Source organism: Podarcis melisellensis, assembly GCF_964234715.1.
Source record: "Podarcis melisellensis genome assembly, chromosome: 2".
Taxonomy (NCBI): domain Eukaryota; kingdom Metazoa; phylum Chordata; class Lepidosauria; order Squamata; family Lacertidae; genus Podarcis; species Podarcis melisellensis.
Window position 1 is genome coordinate 35,705,501 of NC_138529.1, and position 25,771 is coordinate 35,731,271.

Genomic DNA, 25,771 nt, shown 5'->3' on the forward strand with positions numbered 1-25,771 from the left:
TAAAACCATGTTTATGGACGCACAATCTTACTCAGCTATGAGTGATTGCTAAAGAAGAGGACGAGGACGAGGAGGAGGAGGAGGTTGGTTCCATGTGCACAATAGGAGAGACTAGACAAAAAAGGAGAGGAATGGGGAAACGGCTATACTGTACACACACCAAAATACACCAGACAAACAGTCTGTTATAGAGCTCAGCAACAGTGGGATTGCACTCCGATGTGATAGTAAGCACGTGCTCACCACAAGTAACAGACACAATAAAATGATTGCATGTTGACTTGACACCGCGTAGCAAGAGCAAACCAGCTTCACACTGGAATCTCCACTTGGGTTCCACTGGAAAACTGTAGCTCTGCTACCTCTGTAGCTGGAGCAGTGTGCTGGGAAGTGGCTGAAATCTATGGACATTCCAATTACACTGAATCACCGGGGTACAAAATGGCCCGCTTTAGGGGATTGTTTCTATTGAAAATTGCCTGCAGAAGAAAACCATTTAGCTAGAACTTGGCATGTGTGGCTGATGGCAGGCAGGAGGGGGAGATGCACCAACAAATTACAGTAGTAAAAAAAAAAAAGTGTGACTCCATTATCAGGGGAGTCAGGAATTGGCTTCTGAATCCATGTTCAGGACTGTGACAGTAACCATATAATAGGCTTTTAAATGTCAATGGGATAAACATGGTCTAATAGCAACAAATAATATGCCAAGCTGGGAAGCGTGTAACAAAACAGATGGAGGGATAGCTCTACCTATTATCTGCTCCCTGCAAAAGAGAGAGCGAGAGAAGACGATGCAGGTTTATGCTCAATCTAGTGTGTAAATCTCAGGCAGCCGATGTTTTCTTTTTCCCCAGAAATAAGTTGGGGGTGGGGAGGGAGTGAAGGAGAGAGAGAGAGACAGGAGAGGAGATGATAAAATATAATTAGTTTGTTTTCAGAACCATTTCTTGCTTTCAACCAGGCAGGCTCAGGTGAGCTGTACAAATGAGATACATAACATTTTCGAGCTTGCTGCAGGCAAGGGGGGGGGAATGGGGCAGAGGGGAAGGAGAAAAAGTACCAAGTAGTTTCTTTCGGCAATTTAATCCTGACATCTACAGCAGCAGACGTCCCCTGTGTGTGGTCAGCAGAGCCAATAATAAGTTGAATGTATGTGTGACCATGCTCATGGCAGGAGAATTCCTTTACTTGCTTCTCCCTCGCCCACTCAGAAATGTATGTGGGACCATGAAGGTTGGTGCACTTTTTTCTGGCACTGTGTCCTCTCTGGGACCCACAGTGTGAGTAGGAATCTCTTGCAGAATGGACTACCCCAGAGTTCAGTGTTGTAGCTGTATGGATTGTAAGGGATGGATGAGTACATCTGAGGCCTGGCCCTTTCCCAAAAGTCCATACAGGCATGTGTTGTATGCTTGTACAGGTGAGTGAATATCTCATGTTGGACAGTAATCAAGAAATTAACAGGGCACTGTTTTTTGCAGATGTATCCGAAAACTCTCTACGAAAGCAGCCCAGATTTCTTTGCATTAAAATGGCTTTCTCTCATGGGAAGTGTTTAGGACTGAAGGAAAGTGAGCTCTGGCCTTTGCTTCTATCAGAGGCACAAGGAGCTTTGGGAGGCTACACTCTCTGCCTTCCAAGATTAAGGTCATGGCAAGGGAGAGACCAACCTGTCCCTGTCCTTCAGCAAGAGAAGGAACAGCTGCAGGGAACGTGCTTCCCCACCCTTGCAAAAAGAAAAACACCAAAAGCTCCAATTTTTGTCTTGTCTCCAGTTTCTCCTGGAACTGCAGGTGCAAACAGGGCAGATATTCTAGGCTGCCTTTTGTATTATTTTAATGTGTTGCAAGTCACCTCATAGATAATTTAGTCTCTTTTTCCATTGCAGTTTCCCATTGCCCTTTCTGCCAGCCGAAAGAGGGAACATTTCATACTGTAACTGCAAAAATGACTGTCCAAGTTTTCTGTAAAAAAAAGACTTTAGTTCTTGAAACGCCCACCGAGAATGCCAACTGTCTCTCAGGGAGACAAGTCATTGCTTCAGAGTTTCCTCCTCAGCTGCTTTGTGTGGTCTGAGAAAGGTCAATAGAAAGGCAGAACACGCAGCCACAAAATTCTGCTTTCTTTTCATATCTTTCTTCCACACACATTTAATAGACCGAGCATATTTTTCTCAGGGAAGGCGGGGGAGGGGGGAATGAATGACAACATGTACAGAGTAAATCCCCATTGTCCTATGTGGAGGAGGAAGGTATTTGAGCAGACATTTTCAGCTGTGAATGGAATACGATTTGCATAAATCATAAATGGAGCAGAGCTATTGTTGTTTCTATATTGCACAGTCTATATTTGATGACTTTTTAAAACACACACACACGTTGGTTTAAGACCAGAGTCAATGCTATCTCATGTTGGCTCCAGCACCACAAAGTTGGGAAACTGGAAGCCAAGGACGATGCCATAACAGGTTGTGGCGATCATACACAGGGCACCCGGACGTTTGACGGTCTATTGACCCTGTGCCGCCACTGCCATTGCTTTTTCCACTGCCACCACCCCGTATCTCACGGGGACACACGGAGTCCAGTCAGTTGTTAACATAAACAAATAATCAAGTTTATTTTTAAATGCAGGAACAAGCTTATGGTTTCAGTTAATTTTTCTTGTCAGTTTCTTATTCTTAGTTCCTAACAACTCCAAACTTATTATTCCAACTATCTATCTGATTCCACCTAACAATTCCTCTCACTCTACCAACCCACACCTAAACCTCCCTCTTCCTTCTTCAACTCCCAAACCTCAACTCCCAAACCAAACTGACTTTCAAAACCTCCCACTCTAACTTTTATTCCCCCCTTGCATTCTCACTGGCCAATCACATCACACCTATTTTAACCCTTTCCTTATGACCCATCCTAGGAGGCAAACGCCACACAGGTGTACTCAGAGATCAGCAATGGTGTAGTGCAATGTCATAAAGTATGCTTGCTTACAACTTACCCTCCATGCACTCACACTTTTGCTTGGTCTTTCAGGCCTAGATCTAGATGGGGTTGGGGATGAAGGACCTGGGGCCAGCAAAGATACCCAGTCCTGTTCTGGTCCTATATTGCCTTATGAAGCCTCTGAGCCTTACTGCATCACTAGAGGAATCCTCCTTTGTGTTGACCCATGCCTGTTTGCTGCTTACATCAGTAGCTGGCAGGATGGGTTAAACAGTGGGAGGTGGGGAGGTGTGGCCTCCCCCGCTGTAGTGCCTCTTTAACTTTCTCTCTCTCAAAGTATCATTTCCGAAGATGAGATGCCCTCTTATTTCCCCTCCTGCAAAATCTATGGGAAATTATCGTTGCATGGTCTGTAAATACCAGACATTATAAAACTTTCCTAAGCAACTGGGCTATTATTATCAAGGTAAATCAATGCCGAACTTGCGTATCACATTTTGATACCATGGCAATTGCAGATTTAAAAGGCACATCTGGAATAGTTAATTGTGCAAAGTTCACAGGCATGCATTCACCCGTTGTTAATAAACCATTTATTAAAGCAGCTCTTATGGGTTTGTCTACTTTTTATTAGCTACTAGAAAATGCCCATAATTCTGATGGGGGAGTGGGTTCAGAAGGAAGGTTCAAGAGGAGGAGGAGGTAGGCGGAAAGGCAGGCAGGCAGGCAGGCACACAGACAGACAGACACAGACACATCCACATGCACATCCATGCATTCTAGGTGAAGCACATAGTGACTGTGGCTCTGCATATTTCACTGGTAGCACTGCACCTTTTGAAAGGGCTGCGGCTTTATATTGAATAACTTATTTTATTGCCCTCTTTTCACATGAATGGTTTTTAAAATTGGAAATGCTGATTTGTAAGCTGCCTTAAATTTTATGAGTATAAATGCATCTATTAATTATTGCGGGGACCCCAGTGTGGCACAATGCCCCTTGGTGTGTTGTGCCACATAATTCTGACCCTGTCTGCCCACACATCTTCAATGAAAAGCGGCATCACCTAGTCTTAGGGAACAATTTCCTTCCAGGGCAACAATGTCCACACAGTTCAGAATGGCTATCCCAGTTTGTTGTCTCCGCTGCTAGGCAGGCAGTCGTGCTGGGCAGAGCTTAGTTTAAAAATAAAAAAGGATGATGCTGAAATCAGACAGGCTTGCCAAGAAGCTGGAGGATATGGTTGTGCTGAGAGTTCAAGGATTTGTGGTTGACTATATCTGACAGATACACACAGACATGGGCTCTGGGGAATCACTACATCATGCAATGGAGGCACAGATAGGGGTTATGAGGTCTAATATCTCAGACTGAGTCAAGCCATATATGCCTCCAGAAGCATTTGAGTCTTGTGCAGCCCAATCCTTTGCCCGTATACTCAGAAACGAGTCCCAGAGCATAGTACACAGTACATAGGATTGCATTATAAGTCTGCAATCCTATGCACGTATGCTCAGAAGTCCATTGAGCTCAATGTGCTTTGTATCCAATAAGCAAGTTTAGAATTGCAGCCTTAGGATCTTTGAAAGGCAAAGATCAGGCAAAGCAAAAAAGAGCAGTCATGTTGGCAGAGCTGATGATCTGTATACATGCTAAACAGAGAAATTATTTAGGTGAAATTCCACGATGTTACCAAATAACGTTAATACAGTGGTACCTCAGGTTAAGAACTTAATTCGTTCTGGAGGTCTGTTCTTAACCTGAAACTGTTCTTAACCTGAGGTACCACTTTAGCTAATAGGGCCTCCCGCTGCTGCTCGATTTCTGTTCTCATCCTGAAGCAAATTTCTTAACTCGAGGTACTATTTCTGGGTTAGTGGAGTCTGTAACCTGAAGTGTATGTAACCCGAGGTACCACTGTATAAGGCTTGGTGTAATGATATCTTAGAACAATGTCCCCCTTCTCAAAATTTGCAATCAGTAGAATATCGATCTAGCAATTGGTGCAAAGAAATCTCAAAGCCTCAACCAATGTTTACACATCCCATTCCTGAGGTTCAGAGCTATTTTCAGGAAATACCAACTCTTATTAGACCTTAGGGAATGTTGGAACCTGATTAGTTGTTGTTGGCCTGGACCTTGGAGAGGAGGTAAGCAAGAGGTCCGCACTCAGTAATATTCATGGAAGAAATGTTGGCATCAAGAGAAAGCATCACATCTGGAGGGAGTCAGAGGAGCTAAGAGGAATTAAATGCAGTTAGCGCCAAGGGGTTGATTTCAACAAATTTGATTTTTTTTTCTGGAAGGGGATGTGAAATACAAATGCGTTTGAATCAGTTGCAATCAAACATATGCAAATTTACTGAAGCACTCCCTTTAAAAAAAAAAACTATTTAAAGACATCATTGAAATCATTTCTCACGGCGCAGAGATAGCCAGGTTTCTTCGTACCACACAAAAACTAGCTTTTTCTGGAGCTGTTATCTACAATTCCCTAATGCTGACCTACTTACATTTAAATTGGGCTACAGGGCTAACACGGCACTATCCACAAACTACTTGTCAGCTTCCCCCCACCGCAGAGTTAAGGGCAACTGCTGTGCCTCTCCTAGAGCTGGAATCGAACCCAAATTAATCAACCCAAACCCAGTTACGGTATGTCAAAGTTGATCAAATTCCTTTGCTCATGAACAGATTGTCAGTTTGCAGCCCAATCCTAAATACTTTTATTCAGAGGCGTGCCCTCCTTGAGTTCAGCACAACTTACTTCCAGGTAAGGATACTGAGGGTTGTAGCAGCTGTCCTTTAATATTAAAATCACACTGGCACCATTGAGAGCTGGATTCTCTCTGTACAGTGGTACCTCGGGTTACATACGCTTCAGGTTACAGACTCCGCTAACTCAGAAATAGTAACTCGGGTTAAGAACTTTGCTTCAGGATGAAAACAGAAATTGTGCAGCAGCTGCAGCAGGAGGCCCCATTAGCTAAAGTGGTGCTTCAGGTTAAGAACAGTTTCAGGTTAAAAACAGACCTCCAGAACAAATTGAGTTCTTAACCCGAGGTACCACTGTATTCTGAAAAGCCATTTGACCATGTGACTAAAAAATGCCTGCAGACACACACCATCTTTTAAGGCTGAAATCCTGTAACCATTTAACCTGGGATGAAGCCCCACTGAACTCAGCGGGTTGTACCCAATGTAGCACTAAGTCCACTTAGTGACCTATTTGTTACACTGGCAGAATGTTGTTGCACGATGAAAAGCACATAGTCGCACAATGGATTTCACAGCGAGATTTCACAGATGTTGCATAATAATAATAATAATAATAATTTTATTATTTATACCCCGCCCATCAGGCTGGGTAATCTAGTACGATATTTTAACTGTCTTTGACAGTTTCCTGGAAGTCCTGAATCAAAAACTTCCTGCAACAGAGGTTTCCCTTATTTCAGTCACGTAACTTGGTCCAGTCACCTGTTCTTGCAAAAGGGAATGTCGAAAATTGGCCTTTGGGGTGCAATCCTGTACACCATGTATCTGGGAATATAAGCCCCCACAAGAATTTAGGGCTTACATGGGAGTGCCCTGAGCTGCACGAAGGGCAGCTGCAATTTGGTTTTTTTAGCCATTTCTGTCTTGAGAGGTAAGCGCCTTTGATACAGCCCCGTTCAGAGGCCGGCCTTGGAACTCACGACGGTAGGATTCCATTCCGACCCCGAGAGGGCGCTCTACAGCTTTAGGCGTGAACCTCGGAGTCGTGGAAGCGAGGGTTACAGAGTTGGAGTCCTAGAGCGGGAGCCCCTTGCTTCCTGCGGATCTCTTCCGCCCTCGAGCCGTGGCCTGAGTTCCGCTTCCGCGTGAGTTGTGCGCGCGCGTGCGCTTTCGGCTGCAGGAAGGTCTGGTGGAAGGTTTGCCTTTCGCGGGCGGCGGGGCTCTCGAGGCGGCGCAGGGGTGGGGGGGGGAGAGGGCGGCGTGTGCGGCCTCCCCTTTTCTCTCCACGCGCTTCTCCATAGGACGTGGACGGGGCTGCTGCTGGCAAGAGCTTAGCCTTAAGAAATGGTCAGGGTGTGCCGGACCAGGACCTGGGTTCGAATTCCGCACTCGGCCATTATGCTCACCTGGGGTGGCCCTAGCGGGGCCGGACGCTACCTCTCTCAGCCCAGCCTAACCTACCTCGCAGGGTTGTCGTGGGGATTGGGTGGGAAGGGGGAGAGCCACGTATGCCACCTCGAATTCCTTGTTGGAGAAAAGGGGTATAAATGCAGTAAATTAATATTATCGCCTCCCCCCGCCCGCCAAAATAGTCTTTTTTTCCATTGCCTTACTCCTACAGTTAACAGTAAACGGGAGTTTACCTCCCTGGGGTGCCCATTTGAACTTTCAGCAAGACTGCCTTGCCTCTCGTAGATTGATTAGTGGGCCATGGAGTAAGGTGGTTTGTGGCAGCATGTAGATCTTCTGCTCTTGTGGGTAAGAATGTAAAAAGATTGGGCCCAATGGCCCATCTGGCCCAACACCCTGTTCTGGCAGTGGCCAGCAAGATGCCTGTGGGAAACCTGCAAACAAGACCTGAGCACAGGAGCACTCCTATGGTTTCCAGCAGCTGGGACTCAGAAGCATGACTGCCTGGGATGGTGAAGGTGAAATATTTATTGGAACGTGTATTTATGTATGGGTCTGTTTGCTTTACTTGATTTTGGGTGCAGTGATGACTTACCTGAAAGAGCACCATTGAGGGAGCTAAAAAGGAAAGACAACATGGAGTCAGTGATGACTCTCTCTGGAATAAAGGTTTTAAGAAGGAGACTTGAGAAAATGCAGCAGAGTAGGTGAGAAGTCACATGGCTCCAGATAACAGGGAGATTGTAGAAATTGAGTACTTGGAAAGTAAAGGGAGTTGGGTGGAGTGGCTGGGAATTGGGTTGTACCACTTGCTCCACCTTTCTGTCTTTGGTCTTCTGGCAGAAGCCAGATTTTAGGGGAAGGAAGAGGTTTTGAACTTGCTAGAAGATGCTTAGAGGATAAAAATCCAGTTGAGAAAGCAAGACAATGGGAATTATGTATGCAAGTAATTCTTAAATCATAATATTTAATATTTGACATTCATTGGAGAAATGATAGCCTATTATGGGAAGGACCAAGCTACTTTTAATGGATCCAGATTACATAAAGTACTTCCCTTTCAGATGAATCCTGTCACTCAGGTGTACCCAAATATACTTTAGAACAGGCTCCCTCAACCTTGGCCCTTCAGATATTTTGAGACTACAATTCCCATCATCTCTGACCACTGGTCCTGCTAGCTGGGGTCATAGGAGTTGTAGGCCAAAAACATCTGGAGGGCCAAGATTGAGGAAGCCTGTTTTAGAATATTGAGTGAGTCGGCTCTTCACCCTTGGTGATGGAAAGGAAACAATCTGTATACTGTACTTTTTATTACTGGTGCTTTAATTCCTAAAAGGTAATTTTTTTTTTACCAATGTTCATGCTTTGCTCATACTGCAACTTTCTTTATATGTAGTAGTGGAACCATCTCCAAAATAAAAGCTATTTGCATTTGGACAAGTTGACTACCATTTTGGAAGTACTACGTTTCCCCCCCCCCTTGAGGTAAGACATTTGTTGTGATAAGAAGGTTTGTTTAAAAACACACACCAAAATGTGTATTTGCAGCTTGGTATAAAGCCCATGGGCTGGGAAATGGTTGCTGCGTAGCTGGGCCTGCTGTGGTCCTGCCTTGTACCAGCTAACCTGACCTTGCCCTAGATGAAAACCTGGCAGCCTCCTTTTTGGGGTCTGCCCTGTGCAGTAACAGGTGTGAGCATTCTAGCAGCAGCTTGATGGTCATGTATGATACTGCATACAGATCTGTTGCGACATGCAGAGAAAACCCAGACTGCATTCTCTTCTGTCAAGTGTCTAATTAAGGGTGGAGGCAAAACTGAGTAACTGCTGGATTTTATATTCCCAAAAATTGAGGGAGGGAGGAGACAGGCAGTCATTATGTGTTCATTCATCTCGGCAGCCTTTGGTTCAACCTGAAACTTTCATAGTGCCTGACATAACATCATTTAAATGTCTGCTACCTCCTTCCATATTCCATCTAAAGATTGTAATGTAGATTCCATGGCTTCATGATCAGCAAACTTTTTCTTACTTTCCCTTCCCCCCCTACCCACTTTATTATGTAGCCTAGGGATAGACAACATGGTGTTCTCCAGATGCTGTTCTGATCTTCAGCTCACATCATTCCTGCCCTTTGGCCATGCTGGTTGGCACTGATGGGAGTTGGGAGTCCAACAACATCTGCAGGGCATTAGCTTGGTTATCTATGATCTGTAGACCAGGGTTCGGCAACCTAAAGCCCATGGGCCGTAAGCAGCCCACGGTGGCCTTTTAACCGGCCCCCGAACCCCCCCGAATTGAGCCGCCTGCTTGGCGAGTCCCCACGCATTGTGCTAAACCAGTGTGGCGCAGGGACTCTCTTCCGCGGCGCCTGAAATTGCTTCTGCGCATGCCCAGACGCCGAAAATTGCTTCTGCGCAGGTGCGATTTCCAGCGTCGAGGCATGTGCAGGCGCGATTTCCAGCACTGCGGACGTGTGCAGGTGCGATTTCCTGCGCCACGCTGCAGTGGTCCATCCCACGGAGGATCTTCGCTGGAGTGATCCTGCCCCTGCCTGGTAAGCCTTGCTGACCCCTGCTCTAGACTGATGAAGAATTCTGGCAAACTTGAAAGTTGGCATGCTGTTTGTGACATTCTGATGGCCGAATAAATATATGAAACCTGATTCAGATTCTTGAATTTGTCTTAATAGAGTTATTCGTGTACCGTAATTGACTTTTCAAGCCTTCTGCCCAGGACTAGTTTGAGAGGAAGGTTGAGAAAGAATGCAATTAATAAATTAAATTAAAGGACATAGACATACAGTGGTGCCCCGCAAGACGAACGCCTCGCAAGACGAAAAACCCGCTAGACGAAAGGGTTTTCCGTTTTGGAGGCGCTTCGCAAAACGAATTCCCCTATGGGGTTGCTTCGCAAGACGAAAAAAATCTTGCATCCCCCTGTGGGTTTTTTTTGCTTTTTTCGCCCTTTTCTTAAGCCGCTAAGCCGCTTATCAGCTGTTCCGCTGAGAAGCCGCTTGACAACTGTAGCGCTAATCCGCTAAGCTGTCAATGGGCTTGCTTCGCAAGACGAAAAAACCGCTATACGAAGAGCCTCACGGAACGGATTAATTTCATCTTGCGAGGCACCACTGTACTGCTTGTGGCATCTAACGTAGTCTCTAATTTCCACATTCTACTTGGTTCTGGGTGTGTGGCATTGATTTGACACGCTGTTTAAATTGTTATAGGGCCACCATTGCTAGATATGGTGTGTCTGAAAGATGCAAGCAACCATCCTGTGATATGAAGTCTGTTTCCTGACAATTCTTGATACCAGGTGGGCTCTTTTAAAATTCCAAGGATCATCATGCTAAATAGTGAAGCAGAGTTCTAATATGCCTGTAGCTGATCTATTAACCATTTCATTTAAAAGTTTAGAAACATCTTGTACAATGAACTTTAATCACATTAAAAATGACACCATGACAGTGACTATCAAATATATCTTGTAGGTACTGATGGACCAAAAGCAGTACAGAACAAGGATTCTCATCGGTAAGTATGACTTATTTGAGATCTACCTAAGAGGCATGCAAGGGGACCTGTTGCGTATTAGGCCATATGCAAGAGATACAAATTGTATATTTCTATTGTACAGTAGGCCTTGGAGAGGGAAAACGATTGACTAGGGACACCCAGATCTCATTTGTGCATTGTCACATGCCTTATTGGTCCCTCTGTGTGTTCTTGTTTTTATTAATTAGCAAGCCATTGTGCCTCTCATCAGTGGAAGCTCAGTGCTTGAAATATGCCTGCTTTAATAATTTGTCCTGATATTCCATACTTAGCAGAAGTCACTGTCCCTGTCATTTTGAAACATGACTTGGAATCTCTTCTTACTAACATTTCAAAATAAACTTGGTGTAACTTAAAGAGTAAATCAGCCAGCAGCAAATACATTTTGAGTATACAGAATAGGTGTTGCGAATATCGCCTCATTTAAGGTTGCTGATTAAATCTCACAATGGGGAATTGCTGCAACTGCTTGGTGGGCAGCAGTTCACCAGGTAAGGCGTCTGGAGGCCTGAAAACAGAGATAGGGAAAGCTTCAATGCCTAACTATCTGGGGTGCTTATTGGACTGGGACCAACTGATGGAGGAATAAAAACCTATCAATACAAGTATTCCAAGCCTGAACATGAGAACTGCAACTATCGGCATGCTTTTCAAGTTGCTTTCTGCCCTCAAGGGGAGAAGATTGTGTTCTTTTGTGTTGCTGAACTTGGCCTTCATCTCCTGGAGGCATGGAGCAGCTTGAGCTCTGCACTCTGTTATTCCACAGGTAGCGTATTAGTTTTGGTTACCTTTGTTCATGGAGTGCTAAACTATCAGGCCACCTTGGCACAGGGAGCCCTTGTGTGCAGTTTTGGAACTCCTCTGTAAAGGTGGCCGACATCATTCCCTCAAAGTTGCAACGCTTAGGATCTGTCCCAAGAGTGTATTTGAACTTTAAAAGCTGTACTCAGGCATCTCATTCTCTGTACTTAAGTCTCATACCAGGCTGGGGAGAATTAGGTTCAGGGTGGTATTCAACTATATTTTACTCAGAGTAGACTAACCTGGTCGTGTTCATTTCAACGAGTAAAACTTAGCTGAACACAACTCTTAAATCACCACCAAACCATGAAGCTCTCTGAATGATCTTGGGCTATTTGCCATCTCCCCTTAATTCACTGCATACATGTGATGAATCAGTGTTTGGGGCTTGTAAATTTCCAGCCATTAGGCAAGCATGGATCTGGGACATACCGTATTTTTTGCTCTATAAGAGCCTCCCTCCTAAAAAGTAAGGGGAAATGTGTGTGCATCTTATGGAGTGAATGCAGGCTGCGCAGCTATCCCAGAAGCCAGAACAGCAAGAGGGATTGCTGCTTTCACTGCGCAGCGATCCCTCTTGCTGTTCTGGCTTCTGAGATTCAGAATATTTTTTTCTTATTCTCCTCCTCCAAAAACTAGGTGTGTCTTGTGGTCTGGTGTGTCTTATAGAGCAAAAAATACAGTATTCAGAAATGTAGGGGATTGTGAGTAACTCCTACTGTTACTCACAAATAAAACACCTTGCAAATAAAGAGAATCTCTGGTTTTAATTCGGAAATCAGTGGATCTCTTCTATTGGAGATTATGGGGAAACACTAGCTTCTGATTTTATGTGTGAAGCTTCTGACTTGACTTTTCCTTGCCATGATGACCATTACAACTTTTACATTCCAGGTAAGTGCTGTTGGAAGAGCAGTGCTCAGGTTCTGCAGAGGAAAGAGTTGTCAAAATTCCGTTTTGTTCTCGTGCGTCATTCTGGTTTGTGTAAAGTCACTTCATTAAAATCAGATGTTCTATCCTAGCTGTGGTTTGAGTGTTGATGTCCTGCAGAAGGCACACTTCTCAAAATATTTATTTTTGTCTACATGTTGCTAAAGAGAAATGCTCCTATCTTCATTATCCCTGCCTATATCCACTTTGTGATGTGACATCTATCTGCATTCTCAAATTATTCTGGCTGTTGCATCCCTTTCTACCACTAGAGGGCGAAGAATTATACAAAATGAAGGCTTATGTCTCCCTGGTGTCTTTTCTGGTGCAAACAAAAGGCTGCAATTACATTCCAGGAATTGTTGTCATAGTAGATTACACAAGGGTGCTAGATGTTCTATGGTGGCTGGTTGTTGTTTTTATTATTATTACAGTACTGAACTTTTAGCAACCTACTTTAGAAAGCCTGGAATAGCATCTCTTTAGAAGCTTCCAACAATGCACTCTGCACAAATTCTCTGCATTGTGCATATATGAGCACATGCATTGCTGTTTAATTCAAACTTCAGCTTGAGATCTGAAGTTATGAGAGCGGGAATGGGGGAGAAGGAGACAGAGGGGCAAGATGTGCATAAGGGTAATAAAATGCTGTTTTGTTATACCAACTTGTATCCACACACCCCTATAGTTCTTGTGGTGCTGTATTATTTTAACCGTTTCTCCACAATTGAGAGATCTAGAAGCGCACCTTATAAAGGCTTAGTTCCTCAGGATTGCAGAAAGCCCCAAACTTCAGACATTGCAGAAAGCCCCAAACTTCAGACATTGACTTTACAGTCTTCTTTTACAGAGCCATCATGCTCTGTGGCATATATGTGACGTTCATGAGTATGTGGCAATGGTTTCAGAATATGGAACATTATTATTTATTCAATTTATATACCCCCCTTTATCAAAAGATCCCCAGGTAGTGTACATTAAAAACAAGAGTCTTGTGTGCATACATAGCCTAAAGATGCACATTCTGCCAATAGTTTTCTTTTTTTATTATTATTAAAGATTTTGTTGATTTACAAAAGTGTGCAATGTCTCTCGTGGTTTTTTCCCCCATGTAACATTTTTACAAATCAGTTTCATTTGTTGAGACATTAGGAAGAAAGGGGGTCAGGTGGCGATGTTTCTATTTTACTTACTGTATGTAGGGTTTGGTGTCAGCGTTGCTTGTGCAGGTTCTTTGCTGTTCGCTTGTGTTCCTTTGCTGTTGAGAGAGGTTAGGGTTGGCCTAGGGTGTGGTTATTCATTTGTGGTTGGCTGTGGTGGTCTTTGTTTTCATGTGTGAGTGGGGTGGGTGGGTGTTTTGGATCAGGTTAGCCATATTGATTTGTATGCTGTTGGTGGATTATTGTCATTGTCTTGTATGTGTATGTGATAAAGGGGAGCCATACCGGGGTGAAGGCGTCGTCTTCTGTTTGTCCCCGTGTCAGTTTCAGTTTATTGGTTAATTTTTCTAGTAGGGCTGTTTCCCATACTATTTGGTACCATTGGTCCATGCTTACTCCTGACAGGTCTCTCCAGCGTCTGGCTATGATGCTTCTGGCTGCTGAAAGTAGGTGGGTTATGAGTTCTTTGTGGTATAAGTGGGCATTATTGCATTCTGCCAATAGTTTTATTTGCTACGAAGAGAATGGCTCAAGTGCATCTTGTCACTTAATATACTTACACTTTGCATGATAGATATTCTATTAATAGATCATCAGCTGTGGCCCCCACCCTAAAATTTGTAGCCACACTTAAACAAGCACAAAACTGCAAAAGTGGGGGTAATGCTCCTAGAGCATTACAAAAGCAAATTCCTTTGAATGACCTTTGGCAGAGGAAGGGATTGTGGAGAAGCAAGGCAATTAAAGGAGGGGGGCCAGGTCATGGGAAGCTGCAGAAAAAGTCATTTGGGCTTTGGCACAATTATATATTTTCATGTTTTCTACAATGGAGAGGTCTATAAACATAAACAGTTCTGAATAAATTCTTGTGTTCTAAGCTCAGTTAATAAGTCCCTGCATTTGGCAATCCTGTTCACAGACTTCTGCAGTGGGTCATCAGCTTGAGCTGTCAACATAGCCTAGTACGTTGCACTTCATACTTGTGTAACCTTTATCCTGACCTGTAAATGCCATGTTGTGTCAGCAGGAGAACATATCTGGCCTCTCTAGAAAGAAGAGTATTGGCTAATGGTAAGCGAGTCCTTAAGCTTTCTTAATTAAGCTAAACAGCTGGAATTGGGAAGGGCTCCTGTTACATAATCTCTCCATATGTTGTAATGGTCATTCTGGCATAAACTGTTGGGAGTGGGTGTTGCTCGCCTGAGCTAATCACATTTTTTTCCTGTTGATAAAACAAATGTTGGGTGTGTTGAACACATTTGCGCCAAGGATCCTGTTCCTTAGGGCCATGCACAAACTTTGTTTTGAGGTCTTAAGTGAGCCTTGTCTGCCTGCATTAACTTCTAATCCAGCCAGGAAGTAGGAATTCTTGTAACTTAAAAGGTGGTTCACATTTGAAGTTGGGAGTATAACTGGAGCAGCTATGTGGCTTCTGCCTAACCAAAGACTACGTGGATGTGGGGAAGAACCTTATTAGCCTTGCCTAAGTGATTCCTGTGTGCACATCTGAGTAGAGAGGAGAAGCAGCAGATGCCATACAAAAGAACGGTGGCTCCCATAACACTGCAAGAAAGTGGATCTTTGGTCGGCAAAAGGCCGGTCCCATTATCCCAGACTATTGGTCATGCTAGCAGGAGCTGATAGGAGCTTCCATCCAACAGTGTCTAGAGGGCATCTTTTTAGCTGCAGTTGACCTACTTACAGTGTTCTCACTAGGTTTTTGTAGCTGTGCTATGTTAGTAAGCCAAGTGGTGACTGCTGAGTAAGAGAAGGGAAATTAGGGTCTTTTCATTCATTCGGAGAAGGGGAAACAAGACAATGGACCTTATATTTATTTTGACACCCCCCCTGCCTTTCCAGGGCAGAAAAGCCTTCTCAAGGTGGTTTGTGGAAATAGGACAAAACAACTTTTAAATGTGTGGTTTTAAAAACTAAAATGGCAGCATGAAATGGTTCAAAGCCAAACCAGCCAACCACAAGAAAGAAAGATGAAATACAGTGGTACCTCTGGTTACATACACTTCAGGTTACAGACTCCACTAACTCAGAAATAGTACCTCGGGTTAAGAACTTTGCTTCAGGATGAGACCAGAAATCGTGTTCCGGCGGTGCGGCGGCAGCAGGAAGCCCCATTAGCTAAAGTGGTGCTTCAGGTTCAGAACAGTTTCAGGTTAAGAACGGACCTCTGGAACGAATTGAGTACATAACCAGAGGTACCAGTGTAGTATCGGCAGCAGCTGAAAAATCCAAGCTGATGTCAATTCATTAAAAGCACATTGGAAGGTCCTGGTTTAAAATGGCTAAATAGGCGGAAAAAACAGATGCCCTGTGTGAGTAAGTTCAACAACAGGGCCACCACTGACCCAGCCTTGCAATCTGATTGACCTTATCAATGCATCTGTGAGCAGGGCCCTGGTAGCTGCTCTTGGGACCCAGCCAGGCTCATCTGAGTACATGCAGTGTCAAAGGATGGTTGTTGATCTGCTTTAAGAAAAGGAAGCTGTCTTTGTTGTGTAAGATTTTGTTCCAATGCAACAGACTGCCGGGGGGGGGGCACATCTGACAATACCTGTTATTTAACCGTTTTTATGACCTGTTGTGTAAAGTTAAATAGCAGCTTTAAGCAAAGAATGCATCCCTTATATAGCCTCTAGCTGAAAATGTCTGGGCTCAGTTCATGTCAACAGGTAATTTCAATGCTCAACCTTCTTGTTTTTTAAAAGTAGATTGACTGCATCACTCTGCCAAAATGTGTTGCAAAAGGAAAGGGTGAGGTGAGCTAAAGGTTATATGTGGCTTGGAGAGCTGTAACTTTCCTTTTTGATGGAACGACAATGCTTAAAGGTCAGCCATTTTGCTTTACAAGTGTAAGAGAAACCTGACTGTTGGGCTCCTTTTACTTTAGCCTTCTTTCTCTCTGAAAATGGCTAGTATGTCATACGTAGGCATTACTACCAAGAACACTAAGAGGGCTCAGTTTCTCATCTAGCCTTCCCCAAACTGCTATCCTTCAGATGTTGCTAGACTACAACTCCCATCATTGCCGACCACTGGCCATGCGGGCTCAGACTGATGGGAGCTGGAGACCAACAACATCAGGATGGTGCCATGTTGAAAAAGATTAGTTCAGTTGATTCATTCTGCACCTCTAGTGCTCAACCTTGTAATTCATAAGACCAATCTGGTCTATGACAATGTTGCGGAAAATGTCTCTCCAAGCCCCATCTCCTTCTTTGGTCTGGTAAGGATGTGAGGCGATGCAGGGGAATGCAATATGTGCAGGTGATAATGTCATCTACCTATGCAGAGGTATTAATCTGAATAGGGACACAGTGGTATTCATAGGAAAATCTGGGCCTCTATTGCAGCCACAACATAGCAGCAGCCTGTTTCTTCTGCTTCTCTGTCCCAAACATGTGCATCAATGGGTAGGGAGCCTTTTTTGGACATCAAGGTCACCTTTTAGAGAGCCTCAGGTCATTGACATGTGGAGCAACAGGTTGCACAGTACAACAATCTTCCCTGTTATCTCGTAGGTGTTCTATAGCAGGTTACATTCCATCCGTGGAAAAGCCAAAGGTTTCTATTTGCAGGTGCAAATCCCCATTTCTTCAGCCATCCAGACATGCAGGAGGTATTATCACCCTTCAGTGACACACTCCAGGCTGCCACAAAACAGGGTTGGCAAGGTCAAAGCCTAGGGAGAGTCTCAAGGGCCGGACAGAAGCCTAGAGGGACACATTTGGTTCCCAGGACTGAGTGAACCCCCAATGTACAATGCTCATGCTCTTTTGCACTTAGGTTTTTGTGTGGATGAAGGGTAGGGGTGGGCTTACAAACAACTTAAAATTTCCATTGTCCGTGTAGTACAGAATTATTCCCATACAGTGGCTGAGCCTGAGTAACTTGACAAACCTGTAATCCATTGAACCAAGTCCACTGTTTACGTGTCCATACTGCAGATTGGTTTGGGCACTACAACAGTCCTGTGTTTGCATTTGGAATGGAAGCTGGTTTGCAGGAAAAGCATCAAATGAGTTTCAAGAAACTACAGGATAGACTCTGGCAAACATGATGGGCGCTCAGCATCAAACACCAGTAGCATGGTAACATGTAGGTACATGCCCATAGTGTGTTAAATTGTTTTTCTGTAATTTTTTTATTGTGAGTCCCCCTAAGCTCACTGTGGGGAGGAAATTTGAAATGATCATTTAGAATATATTCTGGAAAGCTAGGTGGAAGGCGTTTGGACTTGTTAACAATTGTTAACAATTTTCGCATGATAGTCCCAGGTTTTCATCTATGCTTGGATACAATTTGATGCGGTTTTGAAACAAGATGGTGGGCTCAAGCTTTCAAAACAGCACTGATTTTAACCACTGATTTCAAAAGTGTACTGATTTTTCATTGTTTGTTTGCTTCTTAGAATTCCTGAGGTGTGAGGCTGCTGGCAATAAACAAAATAACAAGTAAGCATGCCCCACCAAGCAAAATTTTGAGATAAAAAACAATTACATAGGATAGACAACAGGAAACTTAAAAGGCCAACAAATTTATTTTTGCATAAGCTTCTGTGAGCTACATACTGTGGGTATTCTCTCAGCTTCATTCTGTATTCAGAAAGCAGGGCTTTTAGAAATGCTCCAAAACAGAAGCTGTAGACCAGCACAAATTGGCTATGTAAAGTAACTACTAAATCATGACTACAACCTGTGTTTTATTTTATTTTCCTTTCTCTTGGTAAAATTATTATTATAAATTGCAAAACAGCTGTCAAAACTTGAGACCACCATATGAAATTAATACATATAAATGTTACTTTAAAAAAACACCACACCTTTTAAAACCTCTTGTAAAAACAGCCAGGAATCATAGTGTATACATTATACACAGACAATCCAATATCTTCCTTATTAAACAAGAGGAATCTCTTGTACAAAGGTTCATTCTTTACCGGCTGAAATTCTGTGGAAACTGTGTGCAAACAATTCTGTGGAGCATGTGATGTGACTTCTGATTAGACTGTTTCTGGCGTTACTAATGTAGTTTGGAGAACTGGACACAGCTTCACTGTGGTAGTTACTGCCACCATAATATTTACCCAAAGTGCTGTGGATACATATATCTTGATTGTCTCCTTTTTCTCCCATTTCAACCAATCAGTGGTGCTCAGTAAACTTGCCACCCCCTTTAACAGTAAACAGCCCCACTCTTAGTGATGTCTTTAAAAATAATAATAATACAGCTCTGAACAGTGTTGATACATTGCTAAGGCAAAAGAACATTTGTTCAAGTTTCCAGTGTAAAGGTGGGTTGTTGTTTTTCCTGAATGGGTAAGAGTGTTTTTTAATGGTCACTTACTCTACATGGGCCTCTAGAGGAATGATCTTATCTGCTTGGAGTAATGCCATGTGTCGACTGAACGTCAAAGAGGAAATGTCCATTCTGTTTGAGGAACGCACTAATTATTTTCCGTTTTTAAAAACACAACAACAACCTCTCGTTAGCGGTTCCTGCTTCTACTTGCACTTTGGTTCTAGCATTTTGGGCTGTAACCACGCTTACCTGAAATAAGTTTACTTAAAATTAAGTAGACCAAACAAACATATCTAGGACTGGGTTATAAGAGCCATTGCACTTCAGTAACCATGTTGGAATGTAGTGTGAGGGCAGAGCTGAAATTTGGTTTAGTGCGTCACTTTTTCCTAAGCCCTTATCTCATCTCACAACATGGAATGGGAAGCCACAGGCCTGGGGGCCAAATGTGACCTCCAGTCCTCTCAGTGTGGCCCTCAGGACTTTCCCCACATGACACTTTCCCTCACTTTGCACTGTTGTGGAATCACTTGGAGATGATTGTATTTCAGCTGTATATTAACATGGTTGGCAGAAATAAATCTGTTGCCATGCCTGAATTTTACAGTTCACCCTTCCCGTCACTAGCATACAGCCACTAAGAGGTTGCCCCCTGGCTGGAAAAAGTTGTCCATCCCTAAAGTGTGCAGTCTGGCACATAAGGGCTGCACTTAACCCTTCCCCCCTCATGTTGTTTCAGCTGAAAATTCTCGTCTTGCTCCCAGTTCTGTTACCCAATCATGATAAAGCGTGCCTTTTCCTTTTGAGTCCCAATCCATGTAGCCACCCAGAGGAAGAGCACAAGGGGAGCAAAGGCTGCTGCTGCTGCCACAGTTCACTTGTTTAGCAGGGGTGACCTTAACCATTGAGTGACATTCTGCACCAGCCTGAAAACTCCTCTCTTCCTCCATCATGTATGAAGAAGCCTGCTGAGTTAGGGCAGTAGCCCATTTAGTCCAGCATCCATTTCTCACAGTGGCCAACCGGATGCCCATGGGAAACCCTCAAGAGAGCACAAGAGCTCTTGTGAGTCCTAGTCACTGTTATTCAGAGGCCTACTGCCTCCAGCATTGAAGGAGCAACACGGCCATCATAACTGGTAGCCTTTGATAGCCTTATCCTCCAGGAATTTGCCAAAAACTCTTTTTAAAGCCATCCAGGTTGGTGGCCATCACTACAACTTGTGGAAATGAATCCCACAGTTTTAAGTGTGTGCTGTGCTCAGAAGTACTTTCCCCCACCCTGAACCTTCCAGCATTCAGCTTCACTGAACGTCCATGTGTTCTAGTGCTCCTGTATCCACGTTCTCCACACAATGCCTACTTTTATTTATCTCTATTTATACACCTTCCAAATCATTCCCTAGTGAGCAACAACAGCAAAACACCAAAAAAACAAACAAAACCCCAACAACCCTGCAGCTTGCAGTTGGGGAAACTGCAGGAACACTTAAGAATTTCCTCTGAGATCAATTCTTGGTCCTTTTCCACTTGGTAAACACACAAGGCTTTTAATTCCAGGGTTTGCTGACTTTTTTGGATTTAGTGGTCCCCCAGGAGACTTCTCATCCATAAACCATCTTGTAGTTAATTGCCTGACGTCAGGTGCTTCAGTGCACTCTATGTTTAGCAAGAGCAGCGGTTTGTCCTTTCTACAAACTGCCAAGAAGGTCAGCATATTGTTTTGGGAGTGTTCAAGAATGATCCCAAGTCTCACAGTCAGGTACGCTTTATAGATATTAAGAGAGAGAGAATTTTTCTTGAGTGCAGGAGCATCATGGCTCTTAGGTTTCCATATAGTTATCGTTACGGCTTTTTTTTTTTTTTAGCAGGAACTCAGTTCCAGCACCACTCAAGTGGTGCCATTACCATTATAACAGAACAATAGAGGTGTTCACGGTGAGGGCACCTCTTTTTCTAGAAAAATAGCACTGGTTATCATCTAGGTTACTTGTGCAAACTCACATAGGAGTTTTTGCATAAGAGGGAGCTAAAAAAAAAAGTTAAAGGTAAAGGACCCCTGACGGTTAAGTCCAGCCACAGATAACTCGGGTTGCACCACTCATCTTGCTTTACAGGCCGAGGGAGCCAGCGTTTGTCCGCAGACAGTTTTTCTAAAGAGTTGGTGGATTTTCATGGGGACTTTATTTCCTAAAAATTGCAAACGGATCTGGAAATGTGAAGAACTGGATTTAAGACTGGAAAAACAAGAAATGGGGAAAAAACCCTAAAAATTGCTCATCTCTCCTGCAGCTCAGTGGTGGTATGGCATCTGCTCTGCATGCAGAAAGTCCCAGGATCATTCTCTACCATCTCCACTAGGACTGGCAATGCCTGGTCATTGTAGACCAGGGGCAGGAAACCTTTTTCAGCTTGAAGAAGACCACATTGCCGTGTAGACAACCTTCTGGGGATGCATGCTGCTGGTGGGCGGGGCCAGAGGCAAAAGTGGGTGGAACAACAGATGTGACTCATTTGTACAGTAGGCTACATTTCAGCCCATGCAAAAGTCACAGGTTTCTACACATGCACCTCTACATATAGGCAAGCAATAGGCACTATCATACTTCAGTGGCATCTTCCAGCCAGGCAGAAGTAGTTAAATGAAGGCATAGCACTGGGTGGTCAGCAACATTGCATGGGGAGGAGAAAGATAGGCTTAGAAGGCCACATTCTGCCCCAGGACCTGTAGTGCTGCACCCCTGTCATAGACAATACTATTTAGATAGACTGATAGTGTGACTTAGTAAGGCAGCTTTCTGCACTCCTGATGTTCCAAACTGCAGTGGTAACAATGCACCAATCACCTTAACACTGAAGAATATGTCTAAACATGCAATCTTGCCTTCCTGTGTTCTTTAAAAAGAGAGCAATGCTCTGTTTTGTATGTGCTCAAATAAATTAGCCCATTGTGATGCATGGGATAGAGTCCCACCCTGGCTCCAGGCTCCTGCAAGTAGTGTGTGAAGCACAAAAACAGCACAAACAAAAGTCTTAAGTCAAGAAGTGATAAAGGAATAACTTCGCCTCTCCTTACCCTGGAAATAGATCAGCCGGTCTAAATACATCTTTAGCATGTTAATATAGTTCCTCCATGAAGTTTCTGATCATGGGTGTAGCCAAGGGGGGGGGAGGACAGCTGCCCCCCTAAATCAATAAAAGTTCTTAACTGACTGAGGTTCTGCCCCTCTTAATATAAAGCCTTAACATAAATCCTGGCTCTGCCCCTGTTTCTGATCTGTTGTGGGTACCGCAGCCTTGCCTAAGAAATATGGAAACTAGTTCTATTGCTTTTATTATTTTACTCTTAATGTTGTAAACTCATCTGAATAACTTGGCAAAGCAGTATAGCAACTTTGTTTAAAACAGACAACACAAGAAGTGGTGGTGGAATCCTTTGGACGTGACATCTCTTGTTTACTGTCACAGCCTGGTTGACATAACAAGGTACTATGATGAGAAACCAGGAATTCTTTTTTGTGTCCCAACATTAGAAAACATAGAACCATAGAACTGTAGACGAAAGGGGAAACACTAGTCCTGGAAATATTTGAATGAGCGCACTGCCTGTTTTTAAAAAAATGTTTTTGTTTTATCAGTGACATAATTGGACGGCCATTTCTTAAATATTTAAAGAGCTGCTGGGAATAAACTGAACACAGCTGTGCAGTGACCTAAATTCCACTTGCTGTAGATTTCGTTAGAAAGTGGATTTGTTTGCTTGCCAAAAATCTGACCAAGGCCATTTGCTTCTTCAAAGAGTGCCGGTGTCAGCAGAATTTAAAAAGTGTGAAGTTAGCAAAGCTTCTTCCAGCGTCATTCCTCTCCTCCTCCCTGCACCCCAATGCATTTTTTAAAATGAGCAAATGTTGCTAACCAATTCAAAATAAAGACTAAATGCAGAAGCACCATACAGGCACCTTACCCTGAGTACTGTACATGGGGGTGAAGCTGCTTTGCTTCGTATAATAAGCACTGGCCCTAGTCATTGCCATCTATGGCAAACACTTTCCACTTCTTACTCAGCTAGACTCTGCAATAGGAACATGTGGCATAACTGGAATGTACCCCTGGAGATAAAACAGCAACAGGCGAGACCTGATTCAAGGGCATTGGCTACTTCCCAATAATTCCTAACATTTCCGTTTGCCTTCTGATTGTCGGAGTCGTCCTCATACACAGTTTCTCAACTACAAGATTTAACACAGAGAATCAATGCACTGCATTGAACCCTTGAACCTGGTGACATTAAATAGTGATGTGTAAAATTGTTTATACCTCTTCAAGATTTATCTGAGACTGCATATATATGTATATTCTTTAAGCTCCCATTATTCTGAGTTCTAGTACATGTTGCATTGAGATATTTAGTGTACAATGTTCTCTTATTTTGTATTCAGGGTTGTGCTTGAAGATACTCTCTGTATCCTTCGTTGTTGATATTGCTCTCCAGTTGCAGCATCCTGAGTTAATATTTGTGCTAAGATCACCTTCAGTGATTCTAGGATCTCTTTCATGAATTGTTGTTGTTGTTGTTTAGTTGTTTAGTCGTTTCCGACTCTTCGTGACCCCATGGACCAGAACACGCCAAGCACTCCTGTCTTCCACTGCCTCCCACAGTTTGGTCAAACTTATGCTGGTAGCTTCAAGAACACTATCCAACCATCTCGTCCTCTGTTGTCCCCTTCTCCTTGTGCCCTCCATCTTTCCCAACATCGGGGTCTTTTCCAGTGAGTCTTCTCTTCTCATGAGGTGGCCAAAGTATTGGAGCCTCATCTTCACGATCTGTCCTTCCAGTGAGCACTCAGGACTGATTTCCCTCAGAATGGAGAGGTTTGATCTTCTTGCAGTCCATGGGACTCTCAAGAGTCTCCTCCAGCACCATAATTCAAAAGCGTCAATTCTTCGGCGATCAGCCTTCTTTATGGTCCAGCTCTCACTTCCATACATCACTACGGGGAAAACCATAGCTTTTACTATATGGACCTCATCTTCCAGCCTCATAACTTTTATATGCCTGTTGTCTTTGTCCATGGAGTTTTATTGGCAGGGATACTGGAATGGCTTGCCGGTTCCTGCTCCAGGTGGATCACGTTTGGTCAAAACTCTCCACTATGACCTGTCCATCTTGGGTGGCCCTGCATGGCATAGCTCATAGCTCCTCTGAGTTATTCAAGCTCCTTCGCCACAGCAAGGCAGTGATCCATGAAGGGGCTTTCATGAATTGGAAATTCTAATTTTAGAACTCAGGCTTGCGTGTGCGTAGTAGGTGCAATTATCTACCATACTTCTCCAGCATGCATCCTTTCCAGGAAACAATCATTCTTAATTTTCTTTTTTCTTACCAAGCATCTCTGAACTTCCAGCAACTGCACTTTTGACACCAGTGATGTTTTTGCATCTATGGCTGCATCCACATTGCCACTTACTCCAGCTTCATTGCCTTCTCGCCACTTGTGTTTGAAGCTGAGTATACATGACATTAGCCCCAATCCATTTGTAGCCTATAGTTTCTTGAGAATTACCCATTTGATGCGTTTCCTCTTAAAGCAGTCTCCATCTGATTTGAAAAAGTCAGCTGCAGTTGAGCTGAGGTGTGTACATTTCATATATCCTTTGCTGTGTGCGCAGATGATAGCTTTGTTGGAGTTTGGGTGTCTGAGTATGCAGAGAAACAAATTGGGTAACGTGCATCGGGTAAAGACATCCCCACCCCCTCTCTGGTCTGGACAGCAAGGTAAAAATATCCCTTGAAATGCAACAGAGGGGAAATTACCTCATGGTGTTTTAAGCCACTAATGTGTATGTTGCTTTCAGCTGGTAACTTTCCATCTAGGCTTGTAAACCAGAGAAATCTTCAGGACTGAGGTAAGGAGCAAAATATACAGCAGCCACCTTTCCATTAACTGCCTGCCAATTGTTGGCTTCTTTTTTTGAGCAGTTTCTGAAAGGGAATGTGATTATTTTGCTCCCTGGCACAAAAGAAGTCTCAGGAGCAGAAAATTATACTGGTGAACATGCTTCTTGTAAGCCACCTTGAATTTGCCTGCCCTCAGAAAGCTGGATACAAAGATAATGAACATACTGGAAGGCAAAGATTTTGTTTAAAAAGAAACATAAAAACTTTTAATATCCTTCTGCCCACCCTGATGGCTGCTTTTGCTTTGAGCCTGCTAGAAATGTACAGTAATAGATTCCACAGAAGCACAGACAACCTATAGATTGTGGTATTGGATGTGCTATCATTAGTTTCTTGACCATCTCAGCTGTCTTTTTCTCAGTCATCACAGTCTGAGATGTGTGAGGTATTCCTGAGGAGCCCTCGAAAGTCAATATGTGGTCTGTGGTGCTTGGGGAAGTATGCTTTCCAGCGCTCAGGTGAAGTGCCTTTGTTCTCCCCACAATTAAAAGACGCAAACTAAACAATGCAAAAATGAGCATAACATGCACATTTGTTTCATGTACATAATTTATAAATGTTATATCTTTCAGCTTTTCTCTGTGTGACTTTCCTCTTTTTATGGCTGAGCTGCTAATGGTTTATTAGAAGGAGTTGGGCAGGAAGTTTTTAAGTGGAAATTTTACGTCTCCCCCCCCCCCCCCGGATTTAGTTCAGGTGGTTCTTTCTCTCTTTTGGTCACACATGAGGTAGAGGGGCTTCCCACCCCCGACTTCCTCTTCCAGTTTCTGAGAAGCCTGAGGCCAGGAAAACCTTGCGTGAGTTGCTCACAAGATCAGATTTGTATTCCACTGGAACAACCACAAAAGGTGACTCACAAAAAAGTCAGGTATTTTCCTACAGCCTCTGATGATTTACTTTAAGCTAAGTGATGTTGATGTACCTTCTGGGGGCAACACACACTACTGGGCCTCATCCACAGTTGCAAGC

At 43.6% G+C, this 25,771-nt stretch overlaps 1 long non-coding RNA gene across 3 annotated transcripts; it reads left to right on the forward strand.

Moving 5' to 3' along the window:
• The first annotated feature begins 6,869 nt into the window (after nt 1–6,869).
• On the forward strand, nt 6,870–12,459 carry LOC309362506. Of its 3 annotated transcripts, XR_014164982.1 has the most exons (5): nt 6,870–7,595; nt 8,477–8,565; nt 10,574–10,616; nt 11,311–11,403; nt 12,333–12,459. It is a non-coding gene; the product is annotated as an uncharacterized lncRNA (long non-coding RNA). The 3 variants fall into 3 exon arrangements; XR_014164981.1 differs by lacking the exon at nt 11,311–11,403 and having other exon boundaries at nt 10,574–10,620; nt 12,338–12,459; XR_014164983.1 differs by lacking the exon at nt 11,311–11,403.
• Nucleotides 12,460–25,771: the final 13,312 nt, after the last annotated feature.